Raw genomic sequence first — 20,000 nt, forward strand, 5'->3', positions numbered from 1 at the left:
CGTTCTCGCGCCTATTCACAGCCACATCAGTGTCAAATGTCACTGCTTAGCGACTCCTGATATGCAAATAAATAAGTGTGTTCCGCAGCCCTGATTAATGACATCAGGCTCTGGGCTGTGCATGAGTCGGCTGTGCTCAGACAGGAGCGACAAATAAATCTATCAATCATGCGCACGGCTCTAATCCCGAGCCATCACACGCTGCAGCCCAAGCACTTTAGTGTGAGCAGGAAGGGGAGGTGTGGGGGGGGGGGGGGTTCAGAAACAGCAGGATCCATGGCGTTTAACTCTAGGCTCTCCAGAACAGCAGGGTCCATGGCGTTTAACTCTAGGCTCTCCAGAACAGCAGATCCGCTACCCGATCTGGTATAAACTTACATAATACTGCGGTTCTAGCCAATAGAGGGCCGCAAAGCCAATGCAGAAGTGCCGTTCACCCTGTTATGAGTTGATGAACCAGTGAAATGATGTTTGAAAACGTTATTTTAAGGTGCAAAAAACTCTTTAGTCTTGCTTTAAGAGGAAGCATAAAGGGCCATTCACAACAAGAGCGATAACTATAAGGATAATGGCAAATATCGCTCTATCTAATACGAAGGACAACATCATACTTAGATATATGCATGTAAACTAAAACGATAACAAAATGGACGATATGTTTTTATATTTTAGACATCCCATCCATCAACGGGAGGGAAGACTTTCCTTATCATTGGTCCGTGTGGACACTCGTTATCACTACCATCATTATCTTTGGAGCTCTCATTCCTGGTGTGAACGGGCCTCAAGGCATATGCAATGTTGTCCTCTTGTTTTGGGCACAAAATGGCGTGGGCCTTAAAGATATACTGTAGTTCACCATTCTGATCCATTGATGTCAAAAACCCCAAATCCTCCTCAAGCTCTCCAGCTGTCTGCTCTGTGTGGGGAGAAAAGGACTTGCTGGAACTGGTGTTAGCAGACCGTTGTGGTTCTGCTAACGGGAAACAAGCGAAATGGCTCGTGGACTCTTGAGGTGTTTTAGAGATCTAAGGCAGATCTGAGAGCCACCATAGTGTCCACTCCAGTCTACAGAGATGATGGTGAGACACAGACACAGAGAGAGAGAGAGAGAGAGAGAGAGAGAGAGAGAGAGAGAGAGAGAGATTGTAGCCACTCTGAAGAGGGGGGATTAATGAATAAGACCAATATAGGGGTTGATGTATGCGATGCCATGCGTATTGCCCCGTCCCCCTGTGAGTGGCGATGACAGGGGTTTGAGCGTGCAGTAGCTCCCTGCTGGTCTCCGCTCATCCCTGATTAGAACAGGCTCTCTGATCACATTTGAAACGATATCAGAATGCATGTTGAAATGAGGCGGTTTGGAAAAAGCGTTAAGAGGGTCCGTTCCACTACAAATGGAGGCTGAATTCAATAAACTCCCCCCAAAGCAGTAATTCAATTAAATATTTAGCAGTGGAATTCAATTAGAAAATAATGATTAATTTAGGGGCCACACTAACACAGGACCCTCTCTCGTTCATGACGACTCTTTCAGCTGTCCGGATGTCACTACTGATCTGAGAACACTTTTCTCCTCATCGTCCCTTTCTGCACATTTTTATTATCTTAATAGGGTGAAAGGTAATAGCAATGACAGTACTCTCTCTCTCTCTCTCTCTCTCTCTCTCTCTCTCTCTCTCTCACTCTCCCCCCCCCCCCCCTCCCCTCGTGGCTACCAACATGGCAGCAGAAGAGAAAAAACCCAGCACTGTAAATGGTTCACCCCTCACTGGCATGAATCGGAATAAGCAGCGTTTAAGGAAATAAAAAGGAAATAAGATCTTGCGGAAAAGGAAAACGATGATTATCTTTAATCACTAACCTTCCCCTAGTGGCGAGCACCCCACCCCATCACCTTCCATCCGCTCTGCAGGAAATCTCCATCACGCACAGCACAGCGCAGCACAGCACAGCGCAGCGCGAGATGAAAGCAGGAGCGCAAAGCAGACCGGCGACTCACCAGGAATGCCAACGGCCTCATTACTTGTCATAGCGCATTGTGACGGGAAATTGCTTCTTTCCGTTTTTGTTTGCTCAGGCAATTACAATAAACTCTCTGCTTGACACGTTGTTTGCACAGATGTAGTGCATTAATATACATGAGCACTAATCTGAATTATTGAACCACTCTCCATAATTCCAACAATGGATTTGCACCTTCGACAAGAGCCAGCGTAGAAGAAAGAGAGAGAGAGAGAGAAGAGAGGAGTGAGAGAGAGAGAGAGAAGAGGGAGAGGTGAGAGGGAGAGAAGTGAGGAAGAGAGAGAGGTGAGAGGGAGAGAAGAGAGGAAGAGAGAGGGAGAGAAGAGAGGAGAGGAGGAGGATGGAGGCCTGGTTCTGAGAGGAAGGGGCCTTGGTGGTCGGGGGTTCTTGTCGGGGGTTGTTATCAGGCGTGAAATCCTCTGATTAAATGCGTGGAGGTGTAGAGAAGCTGCACAGGTGTTCTGCAGCAGGCCTGGACTCCTGATAGTGTTTCTCCCAAACTCACTCATATCAGCAGGGTGGGCTGGACGCAGGTGGGAAACCGCATGAGTGAGAACCTTCACGCTGACGCTTCACTCTCTGACTCCATGTGGCTGACGTTAAGATTTAGTGCCAGTTTGAGTAACCAGATCTATCAGAATCAGACATGCATGTCCATTACAATAGCCACAATTTGACCCAACACCATGTCCATTACAATGGCAAGATTTGACCCAACACCATGTCCATTACAATAGCCAAGATTTGACCCAACACCATGTCCACTACAATGGCAAGATTTGACCCAACACCATGTCCATTACAATAGCCAAGATTTAACCCAACACCATGTCCATTACAATAGCCAAGATTTGACCCAACACCATGTCCATTACAATAGCCAAGATTTGACCCAACACCATGTCCATTACAATAGCCGAGATTTGACCCAACACCATGTCCATTACAATGGCAAGATTTGACCCAACACCATGTCCATTACAGTGGCAAGATTTGACCCAACACCATGTCCATTACAATAGCCAAGATTTGACCCAACACCATGTCCATTACAATGGACAAGATTTGACCCAACACTATGTCCATTACAATAGCCAAGATTTGACCCAACACCATGTCCATTACAATGGCAAGATTTGACCCAACACCATGTCCATTACAATGGACAAGATTTGACCCAACACCATGTCCATTACAATAGCCAATATTTGACCCAACACCATGTCCATTACAATAGCCAAGATTTGACCCAACACCATGTCCATTACAATAGCCAAGATTTGACCCAACACCATGTCCATTACAATGGACAAGATTTGACCAAACACTATGTCCATTACAATAGCCTAGATTTGACCCAACACCATTTGCATTACAATAGCCAAGATTTGACCCAACACCATGTCCATTACAATGGACAAGATTGGACCCAACACTATGTCCATTACAATAGCCATGATTTGACCAAACACCGTCCATTACAATGAGCAAGACTTGACCCAACACTATGTCCATTACAATAGCCATGATTTGACCCAACACCATGTCCATTACAATGGGCAAGATTTGACCCAACACCATGTCCATTACAATGGGCAAGATTTGACCCAACACCATGTCCATTACAATGGCCAAGTTGAGCTCTTGGCACCAAGAGGACCAAGTGGAGATGTTCTGTACACGTAACCTGCGTTGTGTTGACCGTGTGCTTCGGCCCTGTCCTCGCTCGGACTCGGACTCCAACTGCAGCACCTCGCACTGAGTGTCCTAGGGAGGACGCACATACTGCAGCACCTCGCACTGAGTGTCCTAGGGAGGACGCACATACTGCAGCACCTCGCACTGAGTGTCCTAGGGAGGACGCACATACTGCAGCACCTCGCACTGAGTGTCCTACGGAGGACGCACATACTGCAGCACCTCGCACTGAGTGTCCTATAGGGAGGACGCACATACTGCAGCACCTCACACTGAGTGTCCTAAAGAGGACACACATACTGCAGCACCTCGCACTGAGTGTCCTACGGAGGACGCACATACTGCAGCACCTCGCACTGAGTGTCCTATAGGGAGGACGCACATACTGTACTACAGCACCTCGCACTGAGTGTCCTATAGGGAGGACGCACATAATGCTCAGCCAACGCACCAGCTGGCTACCGCAACACATACTGCACAGCAAAGAGGACGTTTCAACTCCTGTGAACACCAATGGCAAGACACTCTGGCCCGGTATTAAATAAGTGCAGTCAATGATGATGCTTTTAAAATATCATGTTATGAACTAATGTTATGTTATGAGCAGAGCTGGCGATGTCGTTCAGTGGGGTGAATTATGTGTGATCTCAGATGCATCCTCAGCCATGGTTGAGCCAGAGGTCAGATGACTCTCGTGAAAAGCAGTGCTGTCTGCTCTCACACTCCAACACAAAGCTCTCCTGCGTGCTGACGAGGTGAAGCTCCAGCACAGGTTCTGTGGGAATATGGTGGAGAGGGAACTCAAGAGGAAGCTTTTTTGTCTTTTTTTGAGAAGCCTAAGATGTTGAAAAGGCAACACAGAAGGAGGCCTGGCTATTCTGTGGAATCAAAAAGACTCCGGTGACTTTGATCACCAGCGTCTTATTCAATACAGAATTACTGCTCTGGAGCCCCCTGACTCTCAGACATGTGAGTGAAATGGAACCGTATAATAACGTACACAAAACCAGACCCAAAATGAAAGAAGTCTTTTGTTAGTTCTTTGATTACAGCAAGGCATTGTGACTGCCGAGCAGGCTTCAACAATTACTACAATATCTGAGCAGAGAGAGAGAGAGAGAGAGAGGGAGGGAGAGAGAGAGGGAGGGAGAGAGAGAGCGAGGGAGGGAGAGAGAGAGAGGGAGAGAGAGAGCGAGGGAGGGAGAGAGAGAGAGGGGGACCATACGCACCGGGTCTTATCTGCGCGGCCCGCGGTACGTGCGGTGATCACGGCCACATCTGCTTGTGCTTACTGTCCTGCGACGGGCCCCTGCGGCCGCACCTGCAGGAGGATCACATGACACGCCCGCTTCCCCTCGGCCCATTTAGATCACATGACACATTTAGATCACATGACACAGTCATTTCCCCTCAGCCCATTTAGAGGGGAGCACTTTAAACCATCCGCAGGTGCTACAGGTCCCACTGACCACAGGCTACTACTGGATGGGTCACCATTGGACCTAAACAGGCTAACTGTTCTGGATGGGTCACCATTGGACCTATGACAACAGGATAACTGTACTTGATGGGTCACCATTGGACCTTCTGTATTTCAACAGGCTAACTACTGGATTGGCTACTATTGGACCTATAAGGCTAGCTGTACTGGATGGGTTACTATTGACTAAACTCAATAATTTAAGATTGAACATTAGTCTGGCGAGGCTGCGCTTTGTTTCTACTGCACTTCGCGACGCTTAAGTTTCGTTTTCGGTGCGTCATCGGCCAATAGCGTGCCAGGACTAGAGTATGGCCGTTTCTGATTGTAGCCAAAGATTCTGGCAGTTACATGTAACAGTGAAAATAGAACTGCTGGTATCCAGCCTGAGCTGCCGGGCGAAATTCAATCTCCCTGGAAGTTCAGGCAGGGTTCACCCAGCCTACTATAACCCATCACCACCTTAAGAAAGACCCCTGATTTAGTCAAGAGTGACTCTGGATGCGAGATAGATCTCGTTTAGTCAAGAGAGACTCTAGATGCGAGATCTCGTTTAGTCAGGAGTGACTCAGATGCGAGATAGATCTTGCTTAGTCCAGAGTGACTCTGGATGCGAGATCTCGTTTAGTCTAGAGTGACTCTAGATGTGAGATCTCATTTAGTCAAGAGTGACTCTGGATGCGAGATCTCGTTTAGTCAAGAGTGACTCTGGATGCGAGGTCTTGCACACTATCTAACTGTTCCAGATTACTCTGGAGATTTCATTTATTTACGTTTGTGGTGGATGGAATCTGATTGAAATGCACACATGCATTTGCCATGGTATTGTGATCTACATTTTGAGAGATTTTTTTATCTATTTTTTTTAAAGTGTTTTTTGTACTTTTGTAGTCTTGTCTTTGGAAGTATTTTGCATTTTTTAAAAGTCACAGAGAATTCCTGTTAAATGAGGAGGATAGGGAGAATTCTGGTGGTGTAATGACTACTGGATGTTCACGCCGACTTGCTAGAACATGTATAATAGATACTGTGTGCTTGCTTGACAGAAACCATTTCCTGATATTTATTCAACTCTTACGAGTGAGGAACTACGCGGCTTCGACGGGAGGAATAGAATATCAGTGTGTCTCCTTATTGAATTGGACATTGGATTAGATTTATTAACTGAGCCAATATTTACTCTCTTGCAAAAGGCTTCAGCTCATTACTTGTGTATGGATTTTCTCCCGTTTGTTTACCAGGGTAACTTAATCACGGCATTAGACCTTATTTGCCTCCACCTGGCTGCTAGTCATAACCAGCGCAATAGTCTGCCGGGCACTCATTAGGTGAGAAGCGTGCTGTAGCTTTACAACATGCTGCTCTCTCTATCGGGCTTCTATATTGTGTGGGGGAGTGTGCATTGGAACACATGCTTGTGAGAATATCTCAAATAATGAAGGACAAATGCCTGTTGGAAGGCAGCTTTTGAGGCATCAACATATCGGTTTGATGTTGATGTTTTACTGATTAAACTGCTATTGCTGACGATGTTGAATATCTGTGTCGGCTTTTGCGAGTCTTTTAAGTTCATTCACACAAAATCAAATGGCATATCCCAGTCCAACCATGTGTTTCTTTCACATAGCAAAGCCTCTCCCCTTAGTGATCTATCTCCTTAAATCATTCCAAGTTATGTTTTGAATTAGACAGTGCTTCCAAAGAAATTCTGCAAAAGATCCAAATCCCCCTGCCACACACACACACACACACACACACACACACACACACACGCACACACACACACACACACAAGCACCCACAAAAGACCATGAGATGCTCTCCCAATGAGCATCATTGCTCTGGGAACATAACTCATAAGTCATCACGGGGAAGGTAATATATTTCTTCTGCTTTTTAATATGTCACAGCCGAGTGGCCGTGGGTCGGTGCTGGCGGTGTCGGCGGTGGCGTTGGAGCTCGGCTAGGCTGCGGCTGCGGCTGCAGTCGGCCGGGCGGGCGGGCGGGCGGGCGGGCGGGTAGCGGGCGGGTGGCGGGCAGCACATTAGCGGCGGGCACCTGTGGCGCTCTTCATGCCTCAGGAGCTGCTAATTTAAATGGGAAGCAGCACATATTTCACCGCCCGCGCCACCGACAGTGTGGCAGGGAGTGTGGCAGGGAGTGGCAGAACGAGGAGGAGGGGAGGAAGGAGAGAGGAAGGGAAGGAGAGAGAGAGGAGAAGAAGGGAAGGAAGGAAGGAGGGAGGGAAGGAGAGAGGAGAAGATTAGGAAGGAGAGAGGAAGGAAGGAAGGAAGGGGGGAGGGGAGGGGGGAGGCATGTTCCATCGCTGCATGAATCTGATGATGGAATGCTCCTCCTAAGCCAGGAACAAGGCATCATATCAGAGTAATGGGTCGGGAGGGCTGTAGATCTCCCGCGTCTAACGTCACTTTCAAGGAGGATGGGCTGCGGTGCGCGCACACACACACACACACACACACACACACACACACACACACACACACACACACACACACACACACACACATCTGCTCGCTGACACCTGGCACGGCGCTCCTCACAGCGAGACCGACGCACGGCGCAGCGTAGCACGGCGCTGCCAGGATACGGCGACGACGACGACAGCGGAAAAGCGCGCCGACATGTTTCGCTTCTAATGCCCCGGAACAGGCCACGCTCCTTGGCACCTGATGGAGCTCTCGCCCGCGCCCGCGCCCGCGCCCGCGCCCGCGCCCGCGCCCGCGCCTACGCCCACCACCTCCGCCAGCATTTGCCTAATGCCCTGCCGATGGAGCGGAGCGGGCGCGCGAGAGCTTCAGGTTCATCAGGGGGAGGTGCCGCGGTGTGGAGCGGGCGTGCGAGAGCTTCGGGTTCATCAGGGGGAGGTGGAGCGGGCGTGCGAGAGCTTCGGGTTCATCAGGGGGAGGTGCCGCGGTGTGGAGCGCTGGGAACAGACCTGTCATCGGCCTCCTCACCAGCACTGGAGACAGAAGAAACACATCTGCTCTGCTGCTGAACTGTGGTTTCTGGGAAGCAAGAAAATGCTTGCAAATGAAACTGATCTCCTGATGATTTCTGCATGCCAAGAAATCAGTAAAAAGCACCACTGGGTGTTTGAAAGCATTGCATGAGTGGGAAAGAATTCCCTACTTCTGACAGCATATCCAATGAGCTCCAGTATGAGTCTGATGCTGACATTACTGCTACTCAGCATATCCAATGAGCTCCAGTATGAGTCTGATGCTGATATTACTACTACTCAGGATGTTGCCATGGCACATATTGCAGCAGATGGTTTGGTGTTCTTGGTGTTTGATGAAATGTTTCTTGCAAATGCTGTAATAGTCCACGAAATCAGCACGCAATAGGTTCTATTGGGTCGTTACATAATAAGGTTCTATTGGGGCCATGCATAATATCATAAGATTCTATTGGGGCGATACATAATAACATAAGGTTCTATTGGGGCGATACATAATAAGGTTCTATTGGGGCGATACATAATAAGGTTCTGTTGGGGTGATACATCATCAGGTTTTATTGGGGCTATACATAATAACATAAGGTTCTATTGGGGCAATACATAATAACATAAGGTTCTGTTGGGGCAATACATAATCAGGTTATATTGAGACAATACATAATCAGGTTATATTGGGGCGATACATAATAAGGTTCTACTGGTGCGATACATTATAAGGTTCTATTGGGGCGATACATAATAAAGTTCTATTGGTGCGATACATTATAAGGTTCTATTGGGGCGATACATAATAAAGTTCTATTGGTGCGATACATTAAAAGGTTCTATTGGGGCGATACATAATAAAGTTCTATTGGTGCAATATATAATAAGGATCTATTGGGGCGATACATAATAAAGTTCTATTGGGGCGATACATAATAAAGTTCTATTGGTGCAATATATAATAAGGATCTATTGGGGCGATACATAATAAAGTTCTATTGGGGCAATATATAATTAGGTTCTATTGGGGCGATACATTATAAGGATCTATTGGGGCGATACATAATAAACTTCTATTGGGGCGATACATAATAAAGTTCTATTGGGGCGATATATAATTAGGTTCTATTGGGGCGATACATAATAAGGTTATCCATAGTTATCCATAATAACCTATAATAAAGCATAGACTGATTCATTCAGATTTAGATTTAATGAGTCAATATCAATTGTTAAACATCACTCGCTGAGTCAAATAGTATTATCGGAATAGTTATGAGGCTAAATTCTGATTACATTGCGTGTCAATGTGTGTAGGCGTTCTGAATCAGCAGCCCTTCACTGAGAGACAACATGCAGCCCTGCACCTTCAACCCCGGACACACACACACACACACACACACACACACACACACACACACACACACACACACACACACACACACACACACACGCTCAGCCCACTGTTGCTAAACAAAACGGCCCTTTGACCCCTGCCCTGAGGTCGTGACCTGTAGTCTGATGGCCTATGGATTATGTCTGGTCCTGGGTGGTGGTGCGCTGCCTGCTGTAGCTCTTATAGGCCCTTATGGACGCGTCCACTGCAGGGCATCAGCTCCACTACACTCCACTCCGCTCCGCTTTCATGTAAACAAAAGGCCAAAGCGCATGGAAATAATATGCATTTTTCATATGTGTTAATGTGGGCTTTTCCACTGGATGCTGTCAGCTCGACTCGACTCGCTTTTTACGGTTTTTCATTAGCAAAAACTGGTATCTGGTACCTGATACTATTTTTGGTATCACCTCCGTTGAGGTTCCAAGCGAGCTGAGGCAATACCAAAAGGTGACGTTAATGACGTTACAGTTGTTTTCTTCAGCATTGCTATGGCAATCGGCTAGCTTATGGGGGATACTTTGTTGCAGTGGAAAACAAACACCCAGTACCAAAATCAAGTAGAGTCGAGTCGAGACTGAGCAGCGTCCTCTTTTGCGTGTTCTTCAGATTTGAGACATTTCAAGCTGTTTTGCTGAAGTACACGCAAGTTATCGCCGTGGAGACAATGTGCATCATGTTGTTCTCAATTGTGACGAGACCACCCTTCTATTCAGCTGAAGTGTTCAAAAATAATGCACCCGTGCTTTGATGTTAGCCAGAGATACCACAATGAAAGATTTCAAAATCACGGCAGCAAATTGACTTTGTTGTGTCTACAAGAGCCTGCCAGATTTAATATTGAATGGATCATCCAAATGGATTTTTGATCCCAGGAAAATGAGACAGTATGTCTGACACAAAAACAACAACAACAAGTGTGACAAGAAATAGAAAGCAGAATAGGGGGGGGGGGGTGGGGGGGATCCATAATATTCCAAAGTCAAAGCCTTACTCCCAGGTGCTCCCAGCATGTACAGTATGTGCTCTCTCTCTCTCTCTCTCTCTCTCTCTCTCTCTCTCTCTCCATCCCTCCCTCCCTCCCTCCACCTCCTTCTTGGACTTGTTGTTTTCATGTAAAGAAAAACCTGTGGGCGTGACCTCCTCTCTGCCTCGCCGTTGGCTATCCACAGATTGCGTGTTTTCGATGCCTGATCCACAGGGACGGATCCAAATCAAACTCCCATAAATATTTCAATGCTTCCCCGTGCTCTCTGGACCCCTTGCTAATACACACGCTGCCTCTGCCAAGCAAGGCGGCCATGTTTACCCCTCCTGCTAAAGCGTCCTGCTTTTAGAAATGGCTTTGCACATTGCCTAATGAGCAGGACACAAACTGGTGTCCATATTGCCTTGTAAACATGAAGCCAGATTCCTTTTTCAAAAACACCACATGGATTAAATTCCATTTGTATGCTTTTGAGGCTCGGACTTAAGTGAAGGAATATATATTAATATGTTTGCTTAACGAGCAATTTTTCAGGAATGGCTTGTAAGAAGAGGGTTTGATCAGAACAAGATTTTGAAATGAGAAGTAAAGATATCTTTGGAAAAGCTTCAAGACATCTGGTTACCATCTGAAATCACCTGGAGCAAAGCCAACAGGACTCGTAAAATTAAAATGGCTTCATCATAACGGGTAATCGCTGCATATTGGGTGGCAGCAGTTAGACATTACTAACTATTGCCAGTCTGTTAAATTCCAACCAGAAGACATGGAGATCTCAAAATGGTGCCTTCAGAGATGGAGAATAACTGGCCATATACAATTACAAGAGATTGGAGACTAGACAGACGGAAATCTTGAAAAAAAAAACCTTCATGGTTGAAGCTATCACTGACACTTGAAATATCTCCATGTTTAATGCTTAAAAAAATAAAATTATACTCATTAATAGAAGAGCCATTCAAGCCCTTAGCAGTTATCTCCAAACCTCTTTAGAGGCGGACTAAATGAAAAGCCATTAGATGTGCATCCTAAATGTCCCCGTCATTTGAGGAGTTGTGTGAAGATTAGCCTCACGCTGTGTGTGCCACAGCCACAACTTCACACACTGAGCACTGAGAGGGAAATTGCTGGAGACCATCCAATGTGTCGATTCGGCACTCTCGCCAGTTCAAACAAACCCTGCCTTGCTGGAGGACTGATTAGAGAAAGCCAATCGCACGGGAGGTCAACATTAAGTGTGCTTTCATAATAGCTCACGGGGCATTTTTTTAAGGATTTTCAATAGAAAAGTGAATTTTAGGTACTCGAAGCTATTTCATTTGTTTAGTGTTTGTCATGAGTAGAGCATAAAAGCAATCACACGAGTATGGTAGCCATTGTTCATTGGAGGGTCAGTTTCTTTGTGAGACGCAATTACCAACTCAGTGTGACTGCTGTCACAGCCTCAGAAGGTCCAAACCAGAGGGTCACACACACTAGACTGCAAGAATGTGAACAATTAAACTCTTCAACAAAGCACTGTGTGAAAGCCCTTCAGTATTTTAATTTGTTTATATTCACATCAACTACTAAAAAGAGAGAGTGGCTTAGACATTTTTTTTGTAAGTCAAGAGAAAATGTACAGGAATGTACCTTTAAAGCATACTAAAGCAACATAATGTATTTAGCCCTTGTCGTCAATGTTCACTGAGTGAGTGAGTACATTATCTTTAGCATTATCCTTCAGTTGGCAGGGTTCCATAAAAGTCCTGCACTGCATGCTGGGAAACTGTGATACTGATGTACTACTGCTTGCCAAACAAACACCTGGAACTCTTTGCAAAGGTAATAACCTGTTCTCCAAATAGCTTGTTATCTGGTAAACTTACTCAAACAAGACAATTGAAAACTCTGAACTTTACAAATGACTTACACCGGTTCATTACAAGACCAGTGACATCAATTTCTGGTGTGGCGTTTAGGACATTGGCAGAACGCTAGGTAGTGAAGAATTGATGGTGGCCGGAGCTGTTTTTCTGTTCGAGTAAACACAAGTAAACGAGATTAGCATTGGCAGATGCTGGAGAAGACAGCACTGATTCCAATCTCCACTAATGAACTACAAGACCAGCAAGTGCTCCCAACAACACTAGCACAAGCCCAGATGGCTGTGTGGTACAATAGTAGCTTTACGGTCAACACCAACATATTCTACATATTTTACACATCCTTTCCGTAATACAATTATAAATGTGTGACTTGGAGGAGAGCTCATCTTCAAACGAGTATATTATACATTTAGATGTAAAATAATTCTTCAAATCTTCTTCAGATCTACTGTTTGTGGCCATGACTATGGGCCCATTAAATAAGCTAAATATGGATTCTTAAATGACACACAAACAATAGCATAAGAGACATTTCTATCTGTTGCAAGACAACTTAAAAATAAATAAATATCCTGTGTGGACTCTTTGTGATTTTGCACATTCAGAATTGATATATACATATATACATAACGCTGATTGGAGTCGTATCTTTTACAGATGCCACCATCGTTCCATTAAAAAGTGAAGCCAAACACTTGGCCCTCTGATGGACCACAGCATCCGTCAGCGTCAGCCACAGAGAGGTGTCAGTTTATTAGGAGCCTAAATCTGTCCTGCGCACACTTGTGACTAATGTGCCTGGGCTGGCGGGCCTGGGTTGGGGGGAGGATTGATGGCACCTGGCTGCTTTGGTGAGGGACAAGCTCTCCCCCGTGTAATCCATCTGAAGTAATTACAGCAGCCGCCCTGAAAGAGCCATCCTTCCCGACTCCCCTCTCCTCTCCCCAAACCCTATTGAGGCCCCGCGTGATAAACGGCGCTGTGCGATAGCCAAGCGTCCTTTCCCAAATGATCAACTATCATGTTCAACAACAGCTTTTCTAGTTTGCAATATTAATGAAGTCATCAGCTTGGCACCGGCCCCTAGAAGCTCTCTGGGAGACACACGCCCCCCGTTTATACCATATATGAAAAAAAGAAAAAAGAAAGTTTCAAAATTGTGATCCATTTTTCTTTCCAAAATATTTTATGTCAACCATTCATCAGTAGGAGCAACTAAATCATGTCGGAGGATTGGAGGATCGAAAGCAATTACCATTAGAGCGGCTATCACAGCACAGCCGCGGCCGACGCCTGCCGCCCTGCCTCGGAATCTCAATGCTCTGCCGAGTGTGTGTGCATGCAATTTAAGAGTGCGATCGATAGCGCCAGCCGCTTAGTGGCCAACAACTCCCTTCAAGTGCTTGGTGCAGGAGACCCCCCCCCCCCCTCCCCCCCGACCCTCCAATCCAGCGGGTAAATGTCAAAACATTCCAACGTGGTGGAATTCTTGGGAGAAATTGTTCTTGTGAAACATTATTGACATACTTTAACCCACATTTCCAGCATCCAAGGAGGGGGGTTGGTGGGGGGGGGGGGGAGAAAAGTCAATTCTCATTTGGAGTGCTCGGGGGCTGAAGGTAAACACTCCCATCCCGGCGGTCCTGCCTGCGCAGCGAGACCGTGAGGTCACGCAGGTCAGAGGTCATCAGGGGAGTGTTGGCCCAAGGTCAAGGTGACGACGCAGCATCTGTGAGAGGCGACCTTCATCTCCACCATGACCTTGAACAAGATCAATACTATTAACAAGTCTGTCTGATCTATGGCTTTCACCTTTCTCCTTCCTCCTCCCTCTCTCTCTCCCTCCCTTTCTCTCTCTCTCTCCCTTTCTCTCTCTCTCTCTCTCTTCATCTCTTTCATTTCTTCTCCCAGTCACTTCGTTCTCTTTCTGAATGCGTGTGAGGAAGCTGGTCTCATCTCTTCACGCCATCTATCGTCGCTTGGCCTCTCAGGTGCACGGCGCGGCGGCACACGCAGAGTGGAATCAGACCTGTACTGTTTGATCAGCGTTTTATTAAGCCGGCCCTCTTTAATATTTACATTGGTGCATTCGGGGTGCTAGGACTGCATCAGGCAATTACACACATGACCAAGTCGATAGCCGCAGAAACAGCACAAAGCCTTTATCACGCTGGCAAAAGAATATTGCCAATTCTGTAGCCCCGACCACAAATGTAGTTTGCATTTCAATTAAACACGGGAAAATAGCGGCCTTTTCTTTAAAGCCAATGTCAAATGAAAAGGACTCAGGCGACAGGCTGGCGAGGCACACAGGGCTTGGTGCAGAGGAGGGGGAAGTGTGTTGTGTGCATTGTGACAGTAAAGAGAGTTAGACAAGCAGGGAATGCAGATGCTCTCAGTCCACACCAGCGCTTACAAGGTTTCTACATCTCCAGTCGCCTCGCGCAGGACATGAGTTCAATTGAAAAGACATTCAAATGAGAGCAGTATTAAGGTGGAGCAGATGCCTTTTACCTTTCCATGAAGACACTGATATTTATATCTGTTGGGGAGGGCATAGAGGTATCATCTGAGCATTTAAGACAAAATTATATGAGTTCTACCTTTTTTAAAATGTTGTGAATATGGTCAATGATCATCACGTCTCATGAAAAAAAAGAAAAGCAAACATTTCTGTTTCCTGGTCTTTATGTTTCAGGCGTGACTTTTATCCTTGATGTAGTCATAGTTGCTACCTCAAGTCTCCTCAGCATTACAGCTTCCCATTCTGGACAAAAGAGTCTAAATTACTAAATGAATGCATGTAAATGGTAACACAAAAATGTGTTTTTCAGAATGTTTTCTGAACACAAAGCTTATGAAAGCTGTGTGTCCTTATGTGGCTACATGCTACATGCTACATGCTACATGCTGGGTGCTCTGCTCCGCGTGTGCTGTATGCTATTCTTTTTAAGAACATATGGCTGACCACTGACAAGACATAACAGTCACTCTCTCATGTTCCTGCTCTTCCTTTCTTTCCCCCCTCGATCTCTCCTCCGAGCTGTGAGTGAGAGGCGGGGCAGGAGTGGGCAATCATTCCCGTGCTTGTCTAAGACAAATGCAATTAAAAAGATAATTGTGTTCCGAGCGGACGAGGCAGCGGCAGGACTCAGCATCTACACTCTGCTGACCGAGCACGGCGAGCACCGGCCGTCATTGGGCTAGAGCCTGGACACAGTGGAGGGCAGGACGGAGCGAGAGAGAGAGAGAAACAAGAGAGGGAGAGAGAGAGGGAGGAAGGGAGGGAGATCTGGAGGGGGTGACGGGGGTGACGTGTCTCTGAAGGATGGGGCAGGATGCAGCACCCCGTTTGACCTGCCATTTATCAGAGGGATAAACACCACGTCACCTGACCTCCGCCGCTGGGCCGCCATTGGCCGGCGCCGTTGATTAGTATTCAGGTGCCATTGTCTCCCCTCCACGCTGCCACACTCTCCGTGCACACACCCACGTCAACTCCATCACAATGAATTATTGGCCCCCGCAATGATCAATTTGAGCTTAGCACCGGCCTAGTCATGGCACGCCGCCGTCTGGAGGGAGGGGGTGCTGTTTTGGGTGGAGGGGGGGGGGGGGGGGGGGAGAGGTGCGGAGAGGAGAGGAGGGGAGAGGAAGGGGGAGGGGGGGGGTGGACGACAGATGTGTGGCCCATCCAAAGTGTTGGTTGGCTGGTGACAGTGAAGCGTGACGTGTTGCCTGAGGTGCCAACAGTAAATATTACATTATCACGAGATGCTTCCCTGCAAACACCATTCCGTGCTCCCACAGTCCATTCCTCTCTCCACCCCTATGGTGCGCAGGATTGATGGAACTAACTCTGGCACACAAAAAAATAGATCTATATATATTTATTTATTTATAGATATAAATATATATATATATATATAAGCAGACCAAATATCTGAAAATGTGAAACTCACTGAGGGTTTTTTTTTTCGCGACACATTAGAGTCAACTTAAGTCATGATGGAACAGAAAAGCAAATCAACGAGCCTCCATCAGGCGCAGGCAGAATGGCCCTTTAAAGTCTTTCTGGGAGAATAATAGCCTGGCTGGGATTCATGGGATCTCATTTGGCGTCCTGTGGTGCTGGGGCTGGCTTTGGTGTTTTCTTTCTTTTTTTCTCCTTTTTGTCATTTTGAAAGAGAGCAGTGGTGTGTGTGTGTGTGTGTGTGTGTGTGTGTGTGTGTGTGTGTCTGTGGTGTGGTCCCACCCTGGGCGCCGTGCAGATGGGCTCGCGTGCGGAAAAATGAGCTGCGAGCAATCTCTCTTTCTTATTCTCTTCTCTCTCTTCCTCCCTCCCTCCCTTCCTCTGTGTCCCTCCTTCATCCCTCCCTCTCTCCCTTTTACTCCATCTCTCCCTCTGTCCTGTCCCCCCCCCCCCCCCCCCCCTTGTGTCCTGCGGCTGCGGAGCCTCAGCTCTCTGCGGTGGTGGTGGAGGCTCAGTGGGGGACCGCGGAAGGCGTGCGCCCCAGCGAGGGAGCCCATCTCAGGCTTGTGCTACCGGAAAATCTGCCCCTTCACGCTCCGCCAAACGCTAAGACAGCACTGATAGAAAAAAGGGGTGGCGTGGACAGATCTGGCAGGAGGAATAGGAAACAAGCACCTTGTGTGTGTGTGTAGGTGTGTGTAGGTGTAGGTGTGTATGTGTGTGTGTGTGTGTATGTGTGTGTGGGTGGGTGTGTAGGTGTGTTTGTGTATGCTATGCTTACTCCCCTTGTGTACACATCTCTCTCTCTCTCTCTCTCTCTGTCTCTGTGTCTCTCTCTCCTTGTGGCTGTTTGTCTCTATTGATGATGCTTCAGTCTAAAGTTTGGCTCTCGGACGGCTTGTGCCTCCTTACTGGGGCTGTCCAGCTCTGGCTTCTGCTATTTGAGGATCATGTAGGTGTGTGTAGGTGTGTGTGTGTGTGTGTGTGTGTGTGTGTGTGTGTGTGTGTGTGTGTGTGTGTAGGTGTGTGTGTGTGTGTGTGTGTGTGTGTTTGTATGTGTGTGTGTGTGTGTGTGTGTGTGTGTGTGTTTGTAGGTGTGTGTGTGTGTGTGTGTGTGTGTGTGTGTGTGTGTGTGTGTGTGTGTGTGTAGGTGTGTGTGTGTGTGTGTGTGTGTGTGTTTGTATGTGTGTGTGTGTGTGTGTGTGTGTGTGTGTGTTTGTAGGTGTGTGTGTGGGTGTAAAGTTTGGGTCTCGGACGGCTCGTTGTGCCTCCTCACTGGCTTAACAGCTCTGGCCGCTGCTAGTTGAGAATCATCATCTCTTCATCACCATCGTCATCATCATCGTCGTCATCATCATCATCATCTCATCATCTCTTCTGTCTGACAACACAGCCATGCAGCACGAGGAACAGGCCAAACCCCCCTCTGGAGTGTGTGTGATCAGAAAGCATAGCACACACACACACACACACACACACACACAGCCATGCAGCACGAGGGAACAGCCAAACCCAAACTAGAGAACCAACCCCTCTCTGGAGTGTGTGTGATCAGAAAGCATAGCATACACACACACACACACACACACACACACACACACCCACCCCCCCCGCCTCCTCTCGGCCTCCTCACCCCACCGTGAGGTGAAATCAGCTGAACGCAAACAGACGGCTCCGGCAGGTATCAGGTGGAGTGGAGGAGCTGGGGCGTGCGGCCCGCTAATCACCTCTGATTAGGGGGGGACCCCGAGACAAGGGGGGGGGGGCTCCACACACCCTGGAGCTCTGCCCTGGCTGACTCACTGTTGACCTTTGACCTACAGGAAGTGCATCTCAACAACAGCGTTTGTTTAGGGATGCTTCACAACAGGAAACAATTTCATGACTCAGAACTGGTAGGCTTTGCAGCTGTGATTCTGGCTTCATCACTTCCAGTCCTCTCTCCTTCTCTCTTTCTCTCTCTTTCTCTCTCTTTCTCTCTTTCTCTCTCTGTCTGTTGAGCACTTCACCAGAGTCCTTGACACATATAGAGCTGAACATCACTATACAGAGCAGTTTTATTTTGTTGAAAAGAAATATGGTATCGCCTAAAACAACCATTTCTACAGTACATGGACTTTGTCTATTTTTCATGGTAAAACAGGGTCACAAGCTTAACTGACATTTTATTGTAATATTTGCAAAGTATAGTATCGTTGGAGTTTAACCTTTCAGAGAATGTGTTATAGAAGCAACTGATGAAAACCATTACTAAGATATAACTGGGATGTGACAGAGGTCAAATCATGCTAGCACATTTCTGTAGCAGGGAGAGATCCTCTTTATAGGTTTCTGTAGCAAGATATCCTCTACACTGTCTTGGTTTACACGTTTCTGTAGCAGGGAGAGATCCTCTTTATACGTTTCTTTAGCAAGATATCCTCTTCACTGTCTTGGTTTACACATGTCTGTAGCAGGGAGAGATCCTCCTCACTGTAATTGTTTCTATCTGTAGCAGGGAATGATCCTCTTTGTTTATACACTTCTGTAGCAAGAGGTCCTCTTCACTGTCTTGGTTTATACGTTTCTGTAGCAGGGAATCTGTAATTGTTTATACGTTTCTGTAGCAGGGAATGATCCTCTTCACCGTCTTTCTTTTCTCTCAGAACAGAGGGAAGAGGTGGATGAACGAGACGAAAGACAGGAGAAAGAAGAGGAGGGGGAGACAAGACAGGATTTCCTGCCTCAAAGTCAAACCTGTCCGCAAATCCCCATCGAGCTGGCCCTCAACTTTTCTGTCCCATCTTAATTGATGATTCATGATGATTTAATAAGATCAATGTCCAGAGCAATCACACTGATAAGTGGCCCGGGAAGCCTCGGTCTCGGGGGACACGGCGCTGAGGTCTCGGGGTCAGCCTGTTAAAGTTTCATTTCAGCGGATCGGCCGAGAGTCAGCAGTCTGGTCTGTCCCTCTGTGTGCAGTGTGCGGTGCAGTGGTGCCACCTTATCAAATTCACAGGCCTTCTGCTTTCAATTACAAATGGCTGTCTGGGAAGGACGGACGCCGCCGGAACACAACACAGCAGAGGAGAGCAGAGCAAGACGCTGCCGCCGCCACATCCTCATCTCCCCGTATTGATCAGACGCTCACTAATTATACTACACATTACCATCTCTGCTCAGCACTCTCTCTCTCTCTCTCTCTCTCTCTCTCTCTCTCTCTCTCTCTCTCTCTCTCTCTCTCTCTCTCTCTCACCCTCTCTCTCTCACTGTCTGTGTGTGTGTGTGTGTGTGCATGCGTGCGTGTGTGTGTGTGTGTGTGTGTGTGTGTGTGTGTATGCCCATAATATTTTGTGCACATATATTTTATATGTGCAGGTGAAATATATGTGCAGACACACCTGTCTAGCTAGCTGTGTTTGGGTTATATGCTGTAGATAGGAGATATAATGCATTTGTTTTGTAGATATGCTATAGAAGATTGAACCTGATGAAGCGATGGCAGAACGCGTTGTTCACTAAAATAAAACAAAAAAGAAATCAGCAAATTTGAGTCGACCAGCGTGCGGTGATTTTACACTTTCTCTGGATGACATATTTATATTATAGATATGATGTGTAT

This window comes from Sardina pilchardus, chromosome 23 (assembly GCF_963854185.1).
Source record: "Sardina pilchardus chromosome 23, fSarPil1.1, whole genome shotgun sequence".
Lineage (NCBI taxonomy): Eukaryota > Metazoa > Chordata > Actinopteri > Clupeiformes > Clupeidae > Sardina > Sardina pilchardus.